A 19614-nucleotide genomic window follows, 5' to 3' on the forward strand; every position below is an offset into this window, starting at 1 on the left:
TGAGAATAACTGAGGGAGCTGACCTCTCATCAAGTGTTTAATGTGTATCTTTTATGAGACAGCCAAGGGTCTCTAGAGTCTGTATGTACTTTCCCTGATTGTTTAATTAATGTTACATTAAAACAACCTGCTTATCCATTAATCATTGAATGGAAAGAATGGCCAATGTGGGCCAAATGCTGCCCCTAGCATTCTCCAGTCTAGTCTATGGTTACCCTCATTCCTGATGTGAAAGTGCAGTCCAGCAAGATTATATCCCCTGCCATGCAAAGCTCCATCTTAATCCAAATTGCAGTTAGCATAAAATGTCTCTGTTATCAGGAGTTTCCTATGGGCAGCAGAGTTGGTGCATTGGGAGGGCTTTTCATTGTTTTCTGAAGCATGAAGTACTAGCCCGTGCTTGTGACAGAATACCAGGCTTGGTTGACAAATATCTGGTCTGATATTATTGCAAGTAGTTTTTGTTGCAGTGGCCATTTGGAAAGCTGGCAGTCTTCAGAAAGAAAGACTGTAGATGACTAAACTAGATGCTCATCACATAGCGCTTTAAAAAGGAAAAAGCACTCCTTTTTTAAAAAATATTGTTTCCCTCGACAGTGGCCAAATGCTAAGGGTTCTTCATTCCGGTATGTTGAAGTTTCTATTGTGTAAATAATCATATGGGCAGAATTTAAGCACTGGCCTTTTTTGAGTTAAGTCCCATTCAGACTGTTATGACTGTGTTTAATCTTTGAAAGACGGGGGTGAGAGGGAAATCTGTTCTTCAGAAAAATCCTCTTTATATAGAAAACTATAGGGTTCTTATCTTTGATCTGAGCAAGCCCAACTGTACCGTGTCAGCAGCATATTAGTGCCAACGCATGTGTTGTACTTTTAAAATGCTGTTTCGACATATGTCATTGGATCTGTGTCTCTACAGGCTTCACAACAACCTGCGCCCTGGTAACTACATGTTGATTGAAGAACCCTTATGAAAAAAAGATATAAATGTTTGTGGTTAAGGTGATAACCCTTTTGTTTTCTCTGTAATCCATCACAGGGCTTGTCAGCCCCGACAGCTCGAGTGGATTTTTTTGAACACCTCTTTATCTGACAGCTTCATGCATCATAAAGCAGCAAATAGAATTAGATCAAAGTCGAAGAGTCACTGTAGGCTTGGTGAGGTATGCAATCCTGTTTGTATCTTTATCCAGGCTCTGACAGTTCATTTTCACTGGCAATAGGGGGAAGGAGGGAGAAGGAGGAAAGTTTCTTTTTTCTTTTAAGAAGGTACAGTAGTGCTGCATTTTTAAACGCACGCTGCTTTCACATATCATTTCCCCTTGACATCTGTGATTCCTTGTGTACTGTAGCACACGATATACATTTTCAGAATGCTCAGCAGCAGCAGCAGTCCCATTCTCAAAGCAACGGCTTAACGAGCGATGAGGCCATGTACCCATATGCTTTAATAATCCTGACTTTTGTTTCATATCAATGGCAAAGATTGACAGAGCTCACTTTAAACAATGGAATATTGTCCATCTGGTACATGCCAGATTCTATGAATTACTGTGATGGATAACAGGTTTACCAACAGGCTGCCCTAGACTTACCAAGTACAGCCAGCATTCACTTATGAAAGAAACAGCACAAGAAAAAAAAGAATAAAGCCTGTTGTGTCAAACACCTGATGGGACCACAGTGAGGCCAAGGTTTTAAAATAAATTGTTACCTAACATTAGCCACCAACATCCATAATTAAGAATCTACATTTCTATCTGGGTTTCCCATAGGGCTGAATACCCAGCAACTCCCACTGAATAATACAAACAAGAATAAGAATTCATGCCAAGATTTTGAAAAGTGCTGAGATCAGTAGAGTTTGAGAGGGCAGTTCTGTTACTTTGGAAATTCAAGCCAATTGTTTAGATGCCTGAAAATGGATTTAGGAGTCTTACTTTACGTAGCCATTTAAAAACAAAAATCTTTGCCTGAATTCTTATGTTTGTTCATATTATGTTCTAACATGTTATGATAGCATAAAACCAATAAACTGGTATGATCTCAGAATACAAAAGTCCCACAGAGAGGTATAACTGCGCCCAGTGGATGGCATTTAGGGGCTGCAGAAGGGAGATGGTATGTTCTCCCTGTCCCAGACCATGCAAAAGCCCCTCCATGGGTGCTCCCGGGGGATGGGAGCCAAAGTGAGAGGAGTCGCTGTCCCAGGCACTTTCTTCTTTCAAGGCAATGGGTATTGACGTGATTATTCATGCATCAGTTGCTACAGCTCAAAGCAGCAATAATTCAGACTGCGTTTCTGCAACAACTCTATTCAAAGGCAGTTTTGCACAGGAGCTGGTAGGTCGCCAAGTGGAGCTTGGCTCCTACTCTCTTCAGCAGGAGTGATGCTGTTAGCTGAGCCAGAGATTGAGGAAACGGCATAGAGGGACAGCAACCCTCGTGCCCTAAGGCGTACAGGCTTTGGAAGCTGTACTTCTACCTCCTCCATAACATCCCAGGTCTGTCCAGCTGGGGAGACTTTAAAGGAAACTCTGAGGCCTGGCCAACACTACACACTTAGGTCCACATAAGCCGTGTTAGGTCGATTTAATAATGTCTGCGTCTACACACTACCGAGTCCCTTTCCGTCGACCTAAGTGGCCTGTAAAGTCGACTTCTGAACTCCACCTCTGCGAGAGGCGTAGAGCTTGATTCGACATCCAGGGGTTGACACGGACATAGCATAGACACTGCATTGTGGAGTTCGAATGAATTGGCTTCCGGGAGGTGTCCCACAGTGCTCCGCTGTGACCGCTCTGGAGAACACTTTCAGCTCCACTGCACGTCAGCCAGGTACACAGGAAACAGCCGCGCTCCCCTGTTAAAGCCCCGGGAACTTCTGAATTTTCATTTCCTGTTTGATCATCATGGAGAGTTCGCCAGCACAGGTGATAGTGGAGACTCAAGGCCACAAATGCGCTCCAACACAGAGTACCCGGGAAGTGATGGATCTTATTGCTATGTGGGGAGAAGAGTCTGTGCAGGCAGAGCTCCAATCCAGCAGAAGAAACGCTGACATCTATGCCAAGATTGCACGGGGCATGGGGAAGAAGGGCTACATCAGGGACACGCAGCTGTGCTGCGTGAAAATAAAGGAGCTTTGGCAAGTGTATCAGAAGACAAGGGAGGTGAACAGCCATTCTGGTTCTACTCCACAGATATGCAGCTTTTATGAGGACCTGCATGTGATTCTTGGCAGTGACCCCACCACTACCCCAAAACGCTCCTTGGATACCTCCCAGAGCCCCGGGCCACCTCAAGCAACAACAAGGAGGACATTGTTGATGAGGAAGAGGAGGAGGAGGAGGAGATTGTGAGGCAGGCAAGCGGAGGATCCATTCTCCCCACAGCCAAGAACAGTTTTTAACCCTGGAGCCCGTCCCTTCACAGGACCAGTTGGCGGCAGAGCGTTATGCCGGGGAAGGCACCTCTGGTGAGTCCACATTTCCAATCAAACTATAGGGGTAACATGCTGTTATTTTTTATGTTTAATCTGAACAAAAAAGTAGGTGTAGTGGGTATCGGTGGCCACTAGGCCCAAAGCCCTGTGAGGTGGTATCTGAATAAGAGACAGAGGCCATTGCTTAGGTCTATCTATAATGCTGAATTGAACTGCAAGAAGGGCAAAATATGGGCCACGCCAAACTCTTCCCACTGGTTGAACAAAGATATAGCTATCTGGGCCAACAGTAATTGGCTGAGACATAACTGTATGCCCAACCCCATTTTAACTTTGTGAAGAGCTGGAATCTACCTTACACAGCTGAAAATCACACATACTGCCATAGCACTCTGGAGACTGTGACAAACACTAGCTATTGTTTCCTAGGGAGCTCTTTGGTATGGGGAAAACCACAGTGGGGGTGGGGGGCACTGAACAGGAGGTGAGCATTGCAATAGAGCAAAGACTACTGATTCATGTGACAATGGAGGGGCTGACAGCAGGGTAGAGAGCATGGAGAAAGGCTGGGGCTATTTGCACAGTCAGGCCTTTTGAAGGAAATGAGAAAGCATCCATGCTCGGGGAGGAGATGAGTATTGCCAACAGTGGGGGGTCAGAAAGGGCTGGGCTGCAAGCTTCCAGGGGTACAGTTGGAGGCTGCAGGGGTTAGGGTAGAGGTGTTAGATAAGGGACTGAAGATTGTGTCACTGGCCAAGTACAGCAAGGTCTGTGCTCTGCAGACTCTGAGATGACCTCTTCGAGACAATGATAGGGCTGGAAGGCGGATGAGGCCTGGTGTCTCAGAACTAGGGGCATGGAACCCATCCAGTATGTCCTTTCTGTTTCTATATAGACAATCAAGCTATCTACCAGTGAGAACTTTTGCCACCTACGTACCATCCCTTCTACTCCACTGACTCAGTTCAACCAACAGGATTGCAGCACACAAATCAACTGAAAAGGAACAGTGATGAATGGTTGAGTTACTTCTGATGTCACAGTGACATTACTTTAGAATTGCCATTGGGCTGGTCCTGACTGAAATCATAACAATTATAGATAATTGTTAATAATTTTGATTAATTGCAACCTCATTTCTTCTAGTGTGCATATTACTTGAATGTTAACTATATGGAAAGTTTGAAATTATTAATTTGTTAGTTAGAGGGACCCAAAAAAACATGATACTCAAAATGGTTATTTCTTAAAATTTATTTAAAAGATTGATTTTTAATTAATCTTAACTTATAAACTGATTAACAGATGTATCCAAAATTCTTCAGAAAATTCAGTAATGACTCACAGATTTTGTGCGGCAAGTTTGAGGAGCTACAGCATTCTCCACGCAAAACAAAGTAGTTCAATCCTTGTTTTAACTGAAAAACTGAACCCAGCCTTAACCTTGGAGTCACTACCAGCACCTCTATTTTACATATATTCTCAGACAAAAACTATATTAAACTCAAATTAAGATTGAGAGTACATATCCAAAAATTAGAGGTAAAAACATTACAAGCATGTGTTATCCCCAGAAAATTAAGAGTTAAGGTTAAACTTAAAAGAAATCCAAACATGTTAAGGCCTACAAATGTGTAGTTAAAACACCCAAACAACTTTAACCTAGGTCACTTTCAAAAATGGGACCAACACCAACTAAATCATCCCAGCCAGGGCTTTATCAAGCCAGGCCTTAAAAACCTCTAAGGAAGGAGATTCCACCACCTCCCTAGGTATCCCATTCCAGTGCTTCACCACCCTCCTAGTGCAACAGTTTTTCCTTATATCCAACCTAGACCTCCCCCACTGCAACTTGAGACCATTGTTTCTTGTTCTGTTGTCTGCCACCACTGAGAACAGCCGAGCTCCATCCTCTTTGGAACGCCCCTTCAGGTAGTTGAAGCCATGTGCCCCAGCCCCCTAACCATTTTCATTGCCCTCCGCTGGACTCTCTCCAGTTTGTCCACATCCTTTCTGTAGTGGGGGGGCCCAAAACTGGACACAATACTCCAGATGTGGCCTCACCAGTGCCGAATAGAGGGGAACGATCACGTCCCTCGATCTGCTGGCAATGCTCTTACATCACTTAGGTGCTTTTGAAAATTTTGCCCTCAGCTTGTAACTATGGCGGCACAACTGGTGCAATCGTTAGGTGTGTGTGTAAATGAAAATATTTTTAAAAAATCATTATTTTCAGTTATTTTGAATATATAGCCCTACATTTCGGTAATAAGTTGACAGTGGAAATATGTGAGAATTACATAGGAAAAAATGAAAATAAATACAATCTTTCTATTATTTTAAACATTTGTTTTCTTCTATTATAACTATGTTAAAATGTAAGTCTTTCTGTGATTCTTTTACCCACTGCCAAATCTCTTTTAACTTTTATGTATTCTTTAAAAACCACAGGGTATATTCTCTTCTCAATGCAAAGCAATTTACTTGTGAAACTCCCTGTGTATTGAGGTGATAATATGCCCCTTAATTGGGAGCTCTTTAATGCTCCTGATCTGGCTTTTTAATAGAAAAGTTACAAGCAGTCTGGCTGTGCATGAAGCAGTATTAAAATCAGCAGCCAGGACAGTAGGTTTTGTTTCTTTAAGGGGTTTTTTTATTTGCTAAAATCTGTGGCAGGTTTCAGACCCTATATTGGGCCACTTTTAACTTTCACTTTGCATTATCAGAATAAAATTGAGAGCATTAAAATGATCCTAATTCTCAAATAAATAGGGTAGTTGATAGCATCCTTGCTGCATGTATCATTATCCAATCTAAATGGAAACAAGTGCCCTACCCTGCAAATACCATGAGAGTATCTTTACCCTATGAGTTCAACAAGACTACTCATGTGAGTAAAAATACTCTCATGCATGTATGCAAGCCCTTATAAGCAAACGAGAAAACATACAAGTTTGGAACTTTAATGGATCTGATCTTACGCTAGCTCCCAGAAGTAAAGTTTTGCAGAGGTAATGGCCCAGAAACATACAGTGAAAATTCATCCCTGGTGTAAATCCAGCAGTGAGTTCAAGCAGGGCTGTTTGTCTGACAGTATTTATGTCTAACTTAGACACTTACACTTCATAGAATCATAGAATATCAGGGTTGGAAGGGACCTCAGGAGGTCATCTAGTCCAACCCCCTGCTCAAAGCAGGACCAATCCCCAACTAAATCATCCCAGCCAGGGTTTTGTCAAGCTGGGCCTTAAAAATCTCTAAGGATGCAGATTCCACCACCTCCCTAGGTAACCCATTCCAGTGCTTTCACTATTAGTGAAATAGTGTTTCCTAATATTCAAGCTAGACCTCCCCCACTGCAACTTGAGACCATTGCTCCTTGTTCTGTCATCTGCCACCACTGAGAACAGCATAGCTCCATCCTCTTTGGAACCCCCCTTCAGGTAGTTGAAGGCTGCTATCAACCCCCCCTCATTCTTCTCTTCTGCAAACTAAATAACCCCAGTTCCCTCAGCCTCTACTTGTAAGTCATGTGCCCCAGCCCCCTAATCATTTTCATTGCCCTCCACTGGACTCTCTCCAATTTGTCCACATCCCTTCTGTAGTGGGGGGACAAAACTGGATGCAACACTCCAGGTGTGGCCTCACCAGTGCCGAATAGAGGGGAATAATCACTTCCCCCAATCTGCTGGCAATGCTCCTACTAATGCAGCCCAATATGACATTGGCTTCTTGGCAACAAGGGCGCACTCTTGACTCATATCCAGCTTCTCGTCCACTGTAACCCCCAGGTCCTTTTCTGCAGAACTGCTGCCGAGCCATTCGGTCCCTAGTCCGTAGCGGTGCATTGGATTCTTCCTTCCTAAGTGCAGGACTCTGCACTTGTCCTTGTTGAACCGCATTAGATTTCTTTTGGCCCAATCCTCCAATTTGTCTAGGTCACTCTGGACTCTATCCCTACCCGCCAGCGTATCTACCTCTCCCCCCTCTGTTCGCATAGTGTCTGGGCATCTCACAGCCACTAATGGATTTATTTATTTATTTATTTTCACAAGTAGAGCTGGGTGAAATTTTTCAGGCCATGTCTACACTTACAAGCTTACAGCGGCACAGCTGTACCAATGCTGCGGTAAGAGCCCTCGTGTAGCCGTGTTATGCCGAGGGGAGAGCGCTCTCCCATCGATATAATAACACCAGCTCAATGAGCGGCAGTCGCTATATCAGCGGCAGAGCGTCTCCTGCTGACACAGTGCTGTGCACACAAGCACTTATGCCAGCAAAACGTATGTCTCTCGGCTGTTTGTTTCTTTCACACCCCTGAACAAAAGAAGTTTTGCCAATATAAGTGCTAGTGTACACCTGGCCTCAGACAAACCTTTTTTTGGCCAAAAAATGCTGGTTTGGGCTGACTGAAAGGAGTCTGTGAATTCAAATCAAATTCAATAAATTGTTTCAGTTGAAGACAAAACAAAACAATTCTGAAAAAACGGAAACATTTTGTTTTATCATTTTCTAAATGAACTGCTTGATTTTTTTTATTCAGAATGACTTTTTGTTTCGAATTTATTTAACATAAAGGTTTAAAAACTCAGAAATGAAACAAACATTTTGGGTTGAATTAAACATGTTGTTTGACACAAAATGCTTTCTTTTTAACTTTGGGTTCACCAAAAAACTTTTAAAAAATTGTTTGGGGGCAACCTGAAATAATTTTTTAAAAATAATTTCAGTTCAGCCAGCAAACCAAAAAACCCCCCACGACAATAACCCCCCTTGTTATTGGCACAGCTCTACTCACAATACCCCTGTGAGTGCCATTACCCCTATGAGGTGCTATTATCCCTAACTTACAGACAGAAAACTGAGGCACACAAAAAACGTGATTTGCCCAAGGTTACACAGGAAGCCTTTGACAGACAGGGCTGATTCTAGTGACAGGTGAGCAGGGCGGTTACGCTGGGTGCCAACTTCCAGGGAGCACTATACATAGCTTGGCTTTTTTCCCCCTCTGCTCTGGTTGACTGGCTGTTTTTGCTCTGCTGATTGGCTGGCCTTTTTTTGTTTGCTTGGCTGCTCAGGATATGTGTGTGAAGTGGGTGCACTGCAAATGTTTTCTACCCTGGTCAGCAAAATAGCTTGGTCCACTTTTGGTGACACAGTTGGCAATTCAACCCCAATCTCCGACATCCCAGGCTCCTATAGGACCATCCTTTCTCTCCACAGGTCTTGCCTTCCTTTTACCTTTCTGACAAAAACAAATTACTGTAAAGGAGAAAAGAATTGTATTAATTTTTTTCTCCTACTTGCTTTTCCTCGCTGCACATGTCTGCCTGTCCTCTTTGCTGAGAAGCTGGCAACAAGGAAGCTACATACAGAGTCACTTGTTGGGGTGCTTTGTGTGATGTGGGAACTGTGCTTAGACGGCTACTCAATTTACAAAATCTTTACAGCCATCAGATGGTAGCAACTTTCAGTTGCTTCTGATCTGGGCTGGCACTTAACTAGTGTCCTAGATGTGAAAGGCTCTGTACCCTTACTAAATAACCCTTTACTTGTATTCTCTATTTAAAATACATCAGATGGTTTTTCTGATACTGTTTTTCTCTTCTGTTGAAATATGAAAGCTAAAAGTGATGCAGCTGAACATGCACAGACTGAAAGCTCCCAAGGGGCCAACCCAGGGGTGGGGTGGATTGCAGGGAGTTTTTCAGAATAGGGATGGACCGGGGAAGGCATAGCAAGAGCTGCCAAGCCTGGAAAACTGAAATCTAGAGAATCTTAAGATCTTCTAGCCTGTGGCGTAGTTGAAAAACCTCATTTAACTGTTGGAAAAATAGGAACATTTGAGCTTTTTCTTGCTACTCATTTATGGTAAGGGACAGAGCTATACTCTAAATTATGTGACCAGACAGGTAATGTTAGATCTGTGTTTTCTGCGAGAATTTAACTGTGAGGATGATATTCCCATAAAGGACACCACAGGCCACTTAGTTAATAGATTTTAACGGTCACTAAGTAGCCAAAGTTAGCTTTTCATATAAATTAACTCCACATTTATTATTTCATGAATTTTTGAAAAAGCAAATAGGTTTTCTCAAACATACAGTATATATTGTCTTTCAGTACAGCTTCAAACTGAAATTTATCTCTTGGTAAATGCAAACTAAATGAATAGTGCAGAACTAATACATTTTGTGCCAAGAAAATGAATGGGTGCAACACTAGACGCTTAAGAGTGTCACTAATTATTCCCGTGATTTGTGGCATCCATTCTCAGTTAAGATATGGAGGCCACAACAGGGAAAATCTTTCACAATCTGGCTCGGAAAGAAAATAGAAAAGAACTTAGCACGCCCACAAGCACATCTGACCCTCTTAACATCAATATTCCCAGAATGCTAGTCCAGCTCACAGCTATATTGTAGTAGTTCTAGTGTCTGAGTTTTGGGAACAAACCGGAAGGCTTGGGTGTTCCTCTGTGTGAACTGAGTTTTTTTCGGTGTGTTTTGCAAGCCAGAATTGTGGAAGGCTTGTCCTACTTTTAGCCTCCATACTTGACTCCATACCCAGAGCTTTTTTTAGCAGGCAGCAAATTGTTTCCAGCCACACTGCTCTTGATTCAGCATACTATGAATGCAGATTCTCAATCGTGCAAACTGACTTTTTGGGGCTTCCATGGTCTTGCACAGAAGTGGGTCCTAAATCTCCCCTCCCCTCTTTCTTTGGGTACCATTGGCCAATAATTCGAGTTGAAACAAGGAAGAAGGAAGCAGGGAAAGGAAGAAAAGGTATAAAGGGAAACAGCTGTATTGGCTAGCGGTGGGTTTTTTTTAAACTTCAGTTATTACTGACAAGCACAGAAGATTTCTTCCATTGACCTAGTTACCACCTCTCGGAGATGTGGATTACCTCAGTGATGGTATCAGGACCCCGGGCTTGCAGCAGAGTTAGTTTCTAGGCAGGCTCATCAGGACAGGCTGCCTGATTGGCTACCTCACCTGATTGGCTGGAGGGGCCAGTAGGCCGGCTCTTAAGCCACAAGGTGCAGCAGCTCACTGACTGCTCAACACTCATGCCCACCACTGTGCCTACTCCTGCGTTACCTTGTTCTTGCTGCTCCTGCCTTTCACCCAACCTTGCCTCTGTCCTGCCCCTGCCTTGAACCCCTCCTTGCCTGATACCCCGCTTGCTCCAGTACCTGACCTCCAGCTTGGCCTGTGGCTCAGGCTTCTGACTCTGAGTCTGAGCCTCAGCTCTGGTATCTAGTTCCCGACCTCCAGCTTAAACCTTGGCTTCGGCTTCTGACTACTGACTCCAGCTCTGACCATAATCTTTAGTTCTTGATGCTTGGTCCCACCACTAGGTCTGATGCCTGCTCCAACCACTAGATGAAACCACCCTTGTTTCGGTCATATGACAGTCAGAAAACCCCATTCCACTGTATCTACACTAAGGCCCTAGAGCGCCACAGCTGCCGTGCTGTAACTGAGCTGCTGTAGCATAGACATGGCCTTTTGTAAGGGTTGTCAGAGATCTGGCTGTAAAGTATCAACACAGAAAGAGGAAGCGAGTTTTGTATTCTGAAAGCTCTTATTTTGGAATGCGTCAAGTTCGAGTGAGAGCAATTTGGTTGAGGGAAAACTACAGCATTATGATTCATTTGGATTCAGCCTTGCCAATCAGAAAACCTCTCTCTTGTAAACACCAACCTCTTAATTAGACTATCTTGCCTTTTTGTTTTCTAACATCAACAAAAATGGATACATTAGTGCCATCCAAAGCTGCCTTAGGAGGATTAGCTAAAGGAAACTGCATATTGAACTTCACCTTTTAATTAACTTTTAATGAATTGCTCTCACAGCAGAAAGCACTCACAGAGGGACTCCAAGATGCAGGAGTTACCTAAGGTCTAGAGTGGGTTTTTTTAGAAAAAAATATTGATCTAATTGCTTCACCTATATTTCAGTTACATATTGTTTGTGCTGTGAAGTCATCATGGGATAATGAAAAGAAGATGAGCTAAAGAAAGTTAGATGTGTAACTAATTATATAAACATGTCATCTTTTTTTTTGTCAGTTTCTGTTACTGAAAACCATATTTTCCTTATTTAGTGTTACCTTTGTGCCTTTATTTTAAACCAGAAGAGAACCAGGAGGAGAGAGAGGGTTGGCTGTAATGCCCTTGACTGTTGGGAGTCTAGCTTGTCTATCTCTGCAATGATTGGATTCCATGAATAAATCTGGATTGAGGTGAGGATCTCCAGCATGGCAGGTAATCACACTTGGCATTCGCTGTCAGGAAGACAACTTTGGTACTGAGTCTAGAGATCATTAGAAATGAAACATCAAATGCTTGAAAACAAATGAAGGCTTAATCTTCAATGAAAGAGAACATCAGCAAAATGTGGCTTTCATGGTTTTGGTTACCTGACATGCTGGGAACTGGCAGCTCTACCTGGATTGTATTTCCTTTCTCTAGTCCCTGTGACATTCTGGAGTTGAAGTATAAAGCAATTAATCTGGTCCACTGCATAAGGAACAAATAGACCTAACTGGGCCAAATTTGGCTCTTGGGTGTGTGTATGCAGCTTCACTTGAAATTAGTGGGAGACACACATGTATGTCAGAGGCAGAGTTTGGTCCATTTCTGATAATTTAAGGGTGCTGGTAAACATTAGCAATAGGACATATGATGTGGCTTTAAGACGCTCCCTGGAGGATTTGGGTTCCCTAAATTATAAAATGTTTTTGCTGGCTTGTGACACATATAATACTGCTCTGTGCTACTTAGCAAGGATTGGTATTTGTTTTCTTTATATCAGTACCCTGAAGTTCCAGAAAATAAGTATACCTCAGCCTGGTTAATCAGAAATATATAATAATTATTAGAGTTGCTTGAATGCAGAAAACCACTATGTTCATGAACAGTCATTCCGATTCCAAGGGAATGTTCACTTTACTATGTTTATGCCCCTTTCTATATATGGTTTGTAAACATTTGCACACACACTTTCACCCCCCCTCAGTGGCTGTTCTTAATACAAACAACAGTATTCATAGCCACAACAAAGGCATTTGTGTACAAGCTGAAGTAGTAATGATTTTTTATTCAATGTTCAACTTTCAGCATTTGTCATTCTCCTGTTTACAAAGTTTCAGTCATCCAAACAGGGAGCAAAAACAATACCAGATGGCTGGTCATACACCACTAATAACTAATAACGAGTAGTCTATGTGAGAAGTTCACAGTCCTAGGGTAAAAGTTATTCATTATCCAATACATATTTGCAAGAATGAATATGTTCAGAGAAGACAAGATTGCTCTTCAACAAGTCACAAACAGAGAAAAGTGCTATATTTGCCAGATAATTGATCCTCAATAAATAATTCATCCAGCTCTGGTAACAATTATTTATTATTTATAATATACATACTGACATAGGTGTACATGGAGTTTCAATACATATAATTAAAATAATTTGCATTAACTTATCAGATTTATGGGATGAGCAAAAGCAGATATTTCATTTCTGTTAAAATATCATAATAATCTTTGCAATAATTAAAATAATTTTGCATTTACTTATCAGAGTTATGGGATGAGCAAAAATAGATATTTCATTTCTGTTAAAATATCATAATGATCTTTGCAAAACACAGTACAATTGAAATTGTTTATCCACAATCTGAGATGAGTTCACAGCAGTTTGTTATATGTAAAACAGATTTTTTTTTTAAATGTATCCCTGATCACTTCTTAAATTTCAAATCTGACTTTCTGACTCCCTTAATTCAGTTCAAGCAGGGTCATACAAACTGATAGTTCATATTTTCTTGGGTTATATATTTGATAATAGCGATATGATAAATAATGATATACACATATATACAGTGCAATAATTTATAACTTCTTACTTTTGTGATCTCAGACTACTACAGCTCATAAAATAGGGAACAAAATGTATAATCTCAAAAGGGAAGGTTAATAACAATTAAAATTTAGAATAGTGGAAAGCAAACGTAAAGATGGCCATGAGGAAATTCAAGAACTTCAGACACTTTTGTTTAACACAAAGTACAATCGTTGAAAATAATGTCAACAATTAATACACCCAGGGCTTTCCCCAGGGGGAGCCCATCACTTAATCCAGTGGCTCCTACAGTTTTTGTATAAACATTTAGAATTTTTTTTCTAAAAAATCTGAGTCTCATTTGCTAAAGAGGCAACATAAACACTGAATTGAAAAATGTCCTGGAATTTGCTCCCTGTTCATAGGCTAAATTGTGCAATGAGAGGAGCTCTGTGTAGCTCAGGAAAAGTATGCATATTATCTGTTCTCAGGGCTCAGTCTGTGTTTCACCCCCAAAAAAGCATGTGCTCAGAGTACTCTGTCTAGCAGATCAATTGCATATTGTTTCCCATGCTTTGCTAGGGTGTGTCTCCAGAATTAATCAGAAAAAGAAGCGCAGTTCATATGTAAATACTGTGAACCATGTTATGCGTGCCACCAAGTGTGCAATCACTATTATTCCTAGTACAAATTAGAGCTAACACAGGCCCCGACTCAGCAAAGCACTTAAGCATGTGCTTTGCTTTAAGAATGGCTGGAGTCACACTGAAGTCAATGGGACTACTTGTGTGCTTAACAATCTTGGTTGAATCAGAGTTTTAGCAATAACATGCACACCCTAGAACTGGTCATAAAATTTTTAGCCAAACTTTTTTTTAGACAAAAAAATGGCTTTTTGATTAAATGGAAATTTTCATGAATAGAAAATGTTTGTGTTTTTGTCAAAAAAAATGAAACATGTTTTTCTCATTTTTCAACTGGAAAATTGTTGGGTTTTGAACAACCCCCAACAATTTGCAAACAATTCAACAAAAATAAAAAAAATGTTTTGGTCAAAAATAGTTTGGGGAAATTAAGATAATTTCCTGAGCAGCTCTAGTGCTCACCATTTACCTCACGTGTGTCATTTTCAGTGGTCCCTGTAAGTTCCTCAAGACATTCTTACCTGTATATAACAGAATTCAGCTCTGCAGACCTGGGGGATTCTAAAAGATGACTTTATAGGATTGTTGAGGCAAACCACCACATGCAGTTCTTGTGCGGGCTCAACTGGCTAAAAGATTGGAAACATAGCTTGTGGGAGGTTTGCTTTAGCCTACTGCTAAAGGAATTATGGTGGGACTGGGTATTGGGACCTATAAATCACTGAGCACCTGATTGTGCAAACCTTACTCACGCTGGTAAGTACTAAGTAGTGTGCTCACCAAGGGCTCAGCACTACCACAAAGCCCAGCCCAAGGCTGGGGCAGAATTCTATCCTGAATGCCCCAGAAATCAGGGGGAGGTTGCCCTTTGCTGCACTCCTTCAGGAGATTCAACTTCCCCCACCACTGTGCCCGCTGGTATAGAAGGCTGATGGGGCCATGTTTACTGTGTGTATGTTGTTCCTTATTTTGGTCTGAAAATGGTGGTTTTGAGTTTTAAAATAATTCTCCTTGCTTACTTGCAGTTGTTCCTAATATATATAAATACATTCATCTTTTATTTCCTTTGGCCTAATGAACTGTTAAATATAGTTATAGAGAATATTTATAAAGTAAATAGTTAGCCTGCATTGATATGCTCTCAGATTAGTTCATTACCACTGGTGCAACTTTTCTAAAGTAGATCAGATTTAAATATTTACAATATTTAGATTTATTTAGATTTAGATTTTAAATTATAAATATTTAGAACTGATCTACATTAGAAAAATTGCATGGTGGTACTAAACTAATTTTAATTAAATCTAGTTAGACTAGTGAAAATCCATAAAGTATATGCACTTTAACTGATTTAAACTTAACTTAAATATCTTACTAATTTATGATACATCAATAGAAACCCTATTTTGAGGGCATAAGGCCTTGTGCAGCCCTTCAGCCACAGTGACTAACTCATTTACTCACATAATCTAAACAACATAAATTCCATGATGACAATCATTGTTGGTATTCTTCACCTCTTTATTCTTCATCCCTTAATAGATGGCTCCCAGGAAGGAGTGGGTTTTAAAGACTGTTCAGTGTCCTTAGAATTCTGGGAGTTGGTTCATGAAGCGAATTTTATAGTACTGCCTTTTGAAGAATATGTACTTCCATCAAAAATGTTTATGAAGACTTGTAAATGCTTATGTTTTGTTAAGAGTAAATGTGACAAGTTTTGGCATGGCCCTTGCTCACGTTATTTCAGTCATACAGAGATCTGATGATGGGAGGATGGATGGAAGGCCATCTGCTTGTCATTGAGACACTAGTGATTCATGGCTTTCATGTACCCTGTTCAAAAGGCTTATTTTTCCTTTGACTGTTTGTTGGGAATGTCACTCAGAATAATGGTTACTTTTCTACTGGGAATGCCCCAAAAGTGTGCCCCATTTTACACCATGGTGTTTACCCTTCTTTGTGTGCTTTGTGCGCTTTGAATTCACTTCATTTTGTAAATCATTATTTATCATGGGAGATCCTTCCTCCTTTAACAAAGTAGTGCATATCAGTAAAATCAAAACAATTCTGTGTTACCACCATGTTATTGCATTGTACAGATGGTATTCACCCAGACTGTGTGTTATCAGTTACTGCTACTGTGCGTGAGTGAAGTTCATGGTCTAGTTCTAATGGATGCAAATCCCAATCCTTCCATGCCATGAAGGGGCCCAAGGTGTGCTGCATGGTTTGAGGACTGAGGGGAAAAATAGTAAATGATAGTTTGAGGCCATCTTCTGTCCTTTTTGAATAATTCTGAAAAGAAAATAGTTGGAAAGACAAGGACATATGTGTTTTCTCTTGAAGACAAATCATCTAGTGCCTACACAGAGAATTTCTTCAAAACAGTTCATCTTTTATAAACATGACCTTTAAAAGTCTGCCAAGGTTAGTATATTCTAGAATGAGGTGCACAGTAAATGCTGGTCATGCAAATTAAAGCTGCTTAGGGGTAGTTCTTACTCCCACTTTTTATTTTTCCAAGATTTCATTACATATAAATACAACCGCTTGTGCCAGATCTTCTGCTTTCTCCACCCTTTCAGGTTTCGTGTGTTCCCCTTCTCGTGGATGGAATGAATTAGGTGCAGTTTGAGGAAGAAGTCTGATTTCATTTAGTTTGACTATACATGTCACCTCATTCACAATTTAATTCTAATGATTTAAGAATTTACAGGGCAAATTCTCCCCTTTGTAGATTATAATTTATTCCCATGTCAGCCGAGAACTCGGTAGAGGGGCTTTCGCGCAATTGTGAGGGAAATATAAGAATGCCATGGATGTGGCATTCTGGATCTCTGGACCACCCCATCCAGTTCTCTTCCACTTGAAGAATTAGAAAGGATCATAGATCCCCTTAATATGCAGTATTTGAGAACACTGAAGAGCACATGCTCCTAGGGCCTGATCCAGACTTCTTTGAGGTCAATGAAAATACTTCTATTGACTTCGGTGGCCTTTGGATCAGGCCCTGATAGCACACATAAATGCAGTATACAGTTAAGCCAATATAATGTCATCAGAGATGCACTGTGGCTCTCTGAAACGTGGCATCATTATATGTATCAGTTTATGACAAAATTTCAGCTCCACTTGTACCACATGCTGCCATTCTCAAAAAGGATGGATCTCCAAATTTATATGCCATGAGTCTTTGTGTTGGGGGTACCCCCAAAAAGTGCTGTGGTCTGACCGAAAAGTGGGTGAAATAATAAAAATACAAAGCTAAGGCAGATTAAACCATCAGAAAAATGCAGATCAGAGGTAAAACAAAATTGAATTAAAGTTACTGCCAACCTGAACTGGAATGACTTGCACACTTCAGCATCCACACATCTGTAGTCATTAGGGAGCTGGCTGGGTAAATGTGTATTTTCTCATCTGTCAACCAATTCAGAGATCGAAATGCAAAATGTAGCACTCAGGAACATTTTATAGATTTGTGACACTCCCCAGAGGACTTTGGGTCTGTAAAGCAATGAGTGGATTAAATGGAGACATAAATATAGTGTTTTCAACTATGACAGATATAAGCCTTCTCTGTTGTTCTTTATGTTATGTAAAGAAAAGCAGCACTTATTTTCTCAAACCAGCACTCTACCTTTTAAAAGAAAAGAAACATCCCTAACTAAATGAATAAACTGAGAAATGTACAAGACAATTCATTTGGAACCACTGGGGTGAATAAAATGGGTTGTTTTTTTTTAAATGTGTAAGTGAATACTCTGTAATGGAAGCTGCCTATGTGAAATGTGAGTTGGCATGCTATTATTTTGTGCCATGTTTCACACATGCCAGTGAAATAAAATTATTCTGTGGGACTGTTTTATTTTTAAGCAGAGGCTTAAATATGCTTTGGATAATGACAATGTCTGCTGGGAAACTGACCAGTGTACTTCCAGGTAAGAAAATTAATAGGAATCATATTAGGTGTGTTGCGGTCAGAATCAGATACATATATCTAGCTCCATGTATTAGATAAACTATTTGCTGAAAAATAACTATGTGCTTCTGATTGGCAGAATGATATATGTAGAGCAAGATGCAGTAGTAGGAAGGTGTAGAGCATGGTATAAGTTTGTGGCTCTGCCTAAAGGTTTTGCAAAACCATTCCTCCACCTGGGCCTCCATCTAGAAGGACATACAATATTTCCTTAGCTTATAGTATGGGGCCTTCAACCAAACCAACTGGACAATTCTACATTACTGTTCACTATGCCAATCATATACTTACAATGCAGGAGAGGAATATTATTTCTGGCATTTAGAATCATGTATGAGTCTGCGATTCTAATGGTATTGAAAGCCCCAATGCTTCCCTCATGCCCGTGGATGGAGGCAGCCTGTGCATGTGGTAGGTGGGGATTTCTCCTAGGTAGCATGTTGCCCTTCCTCTGACCTAACAGAAGCCTCTCCATGGGGGCACTGCAGAACTCCACAGATGAAGAGGGGCGTATCAGGGTGGGTGGGATCAGGAGAGAGAGCCCTGGGCATTCCTGGATTCTCCTATCCCCTCCAGACTCACAGCAGAAGCTGGTGCAAGTTGGTACAGCCTAACATTGTACCAACTTATGTGGCTTCCCCCTCTGCATTGCAGACCTTTCATTTAGGGGGCTTCATGAAACAGCTGTAAGGTGAAAGCCCCTGGCAGCATGGCTCCTATGAGAACCATTCTTTCTCCAGGTCCAGCAGAAGCTGGTTGGGCAAGATAGCAGTGTAATGGGCAGGGTCATCTACAGGGTCGAAGAAGATCATAACGGAATTGTGGGTTTTGGGATTAGCACTCCTGGCTTCTTCTGTAGGGGATTCCTACTCTCTTTGGTTGGAGAAATTCTCTTCAATTCACCAAATTGAAAGTAGTGGAATTTTTCCTCCCCAGGTGGATTATTTATTCATATAAGAGAATGGGGCCCACTGCTAGAAGAATATGACTACAACACAAATCCAGTGAAGAAATGATATTCACATATACATTGAGGATTACTATTAATCTGTCATAAGTAAATAACATATACTATAAATATTACAATAATATAACATAAGGAATCTACTGACTCTAACAAAAGATACACTAGATTATAACTAGGTCCATCAGAACAGTAATAGTATACCAGCCTTGTTAAGTACAGAATATTTGTGGTTTTATGGGGGCATATATAAAAATTATAGATGAAAAGTAGCATTTGGAGTCAGGTAGACAACTTGCATATTAACAAGACTGTATATATGTTTCATAATATATCTTATGCCCGTGTACAATCCATTTACAACATGAAGCACACTAAGTCACTTGCTGGAGGATTCTCTGCTTCTTAAACCACGATTTGAGGACTTCAATAGCTCAGACATAGGTGAGAGGTTTTTCGCAGGAGTGGGAGGGTGAGATTCTGTGGCCTGCGTTGTGCAGGAGGTCAGACGAGATGATCATAATGGTCCCTCTGACCTTAATATCTATGAATCTATAAGCCTCATGGGGTAGTTTGGATTAGTGCATTTCCACTGACTTCAGTGCTGCTTTACATCAGGTGAGAATGTGGCCTACGCTCTGTAGTAGAATTCCTCAAATTGACAGATGCTATAGAAAACCTAAGCCAGACAGCTACTTGGGGAAGAGAAGGTGTAAAACTCTTGATGG

This window comes from Eretmochelys imbricata, chromosome 1 (assembly GCF_965152235.1).
Source record: "Eretmochelys imbricata isolate rEreImb1 chromosome 1, rEreImb1.hap1, whole genome shotgun sequence".
Taxonomy (NCBI): domain Eukaryota; kingdom Metazoa; phylum Chordata; order Testudines; family Cheloniidae; genus Eretmochelys; species Eretmochelys imbricata.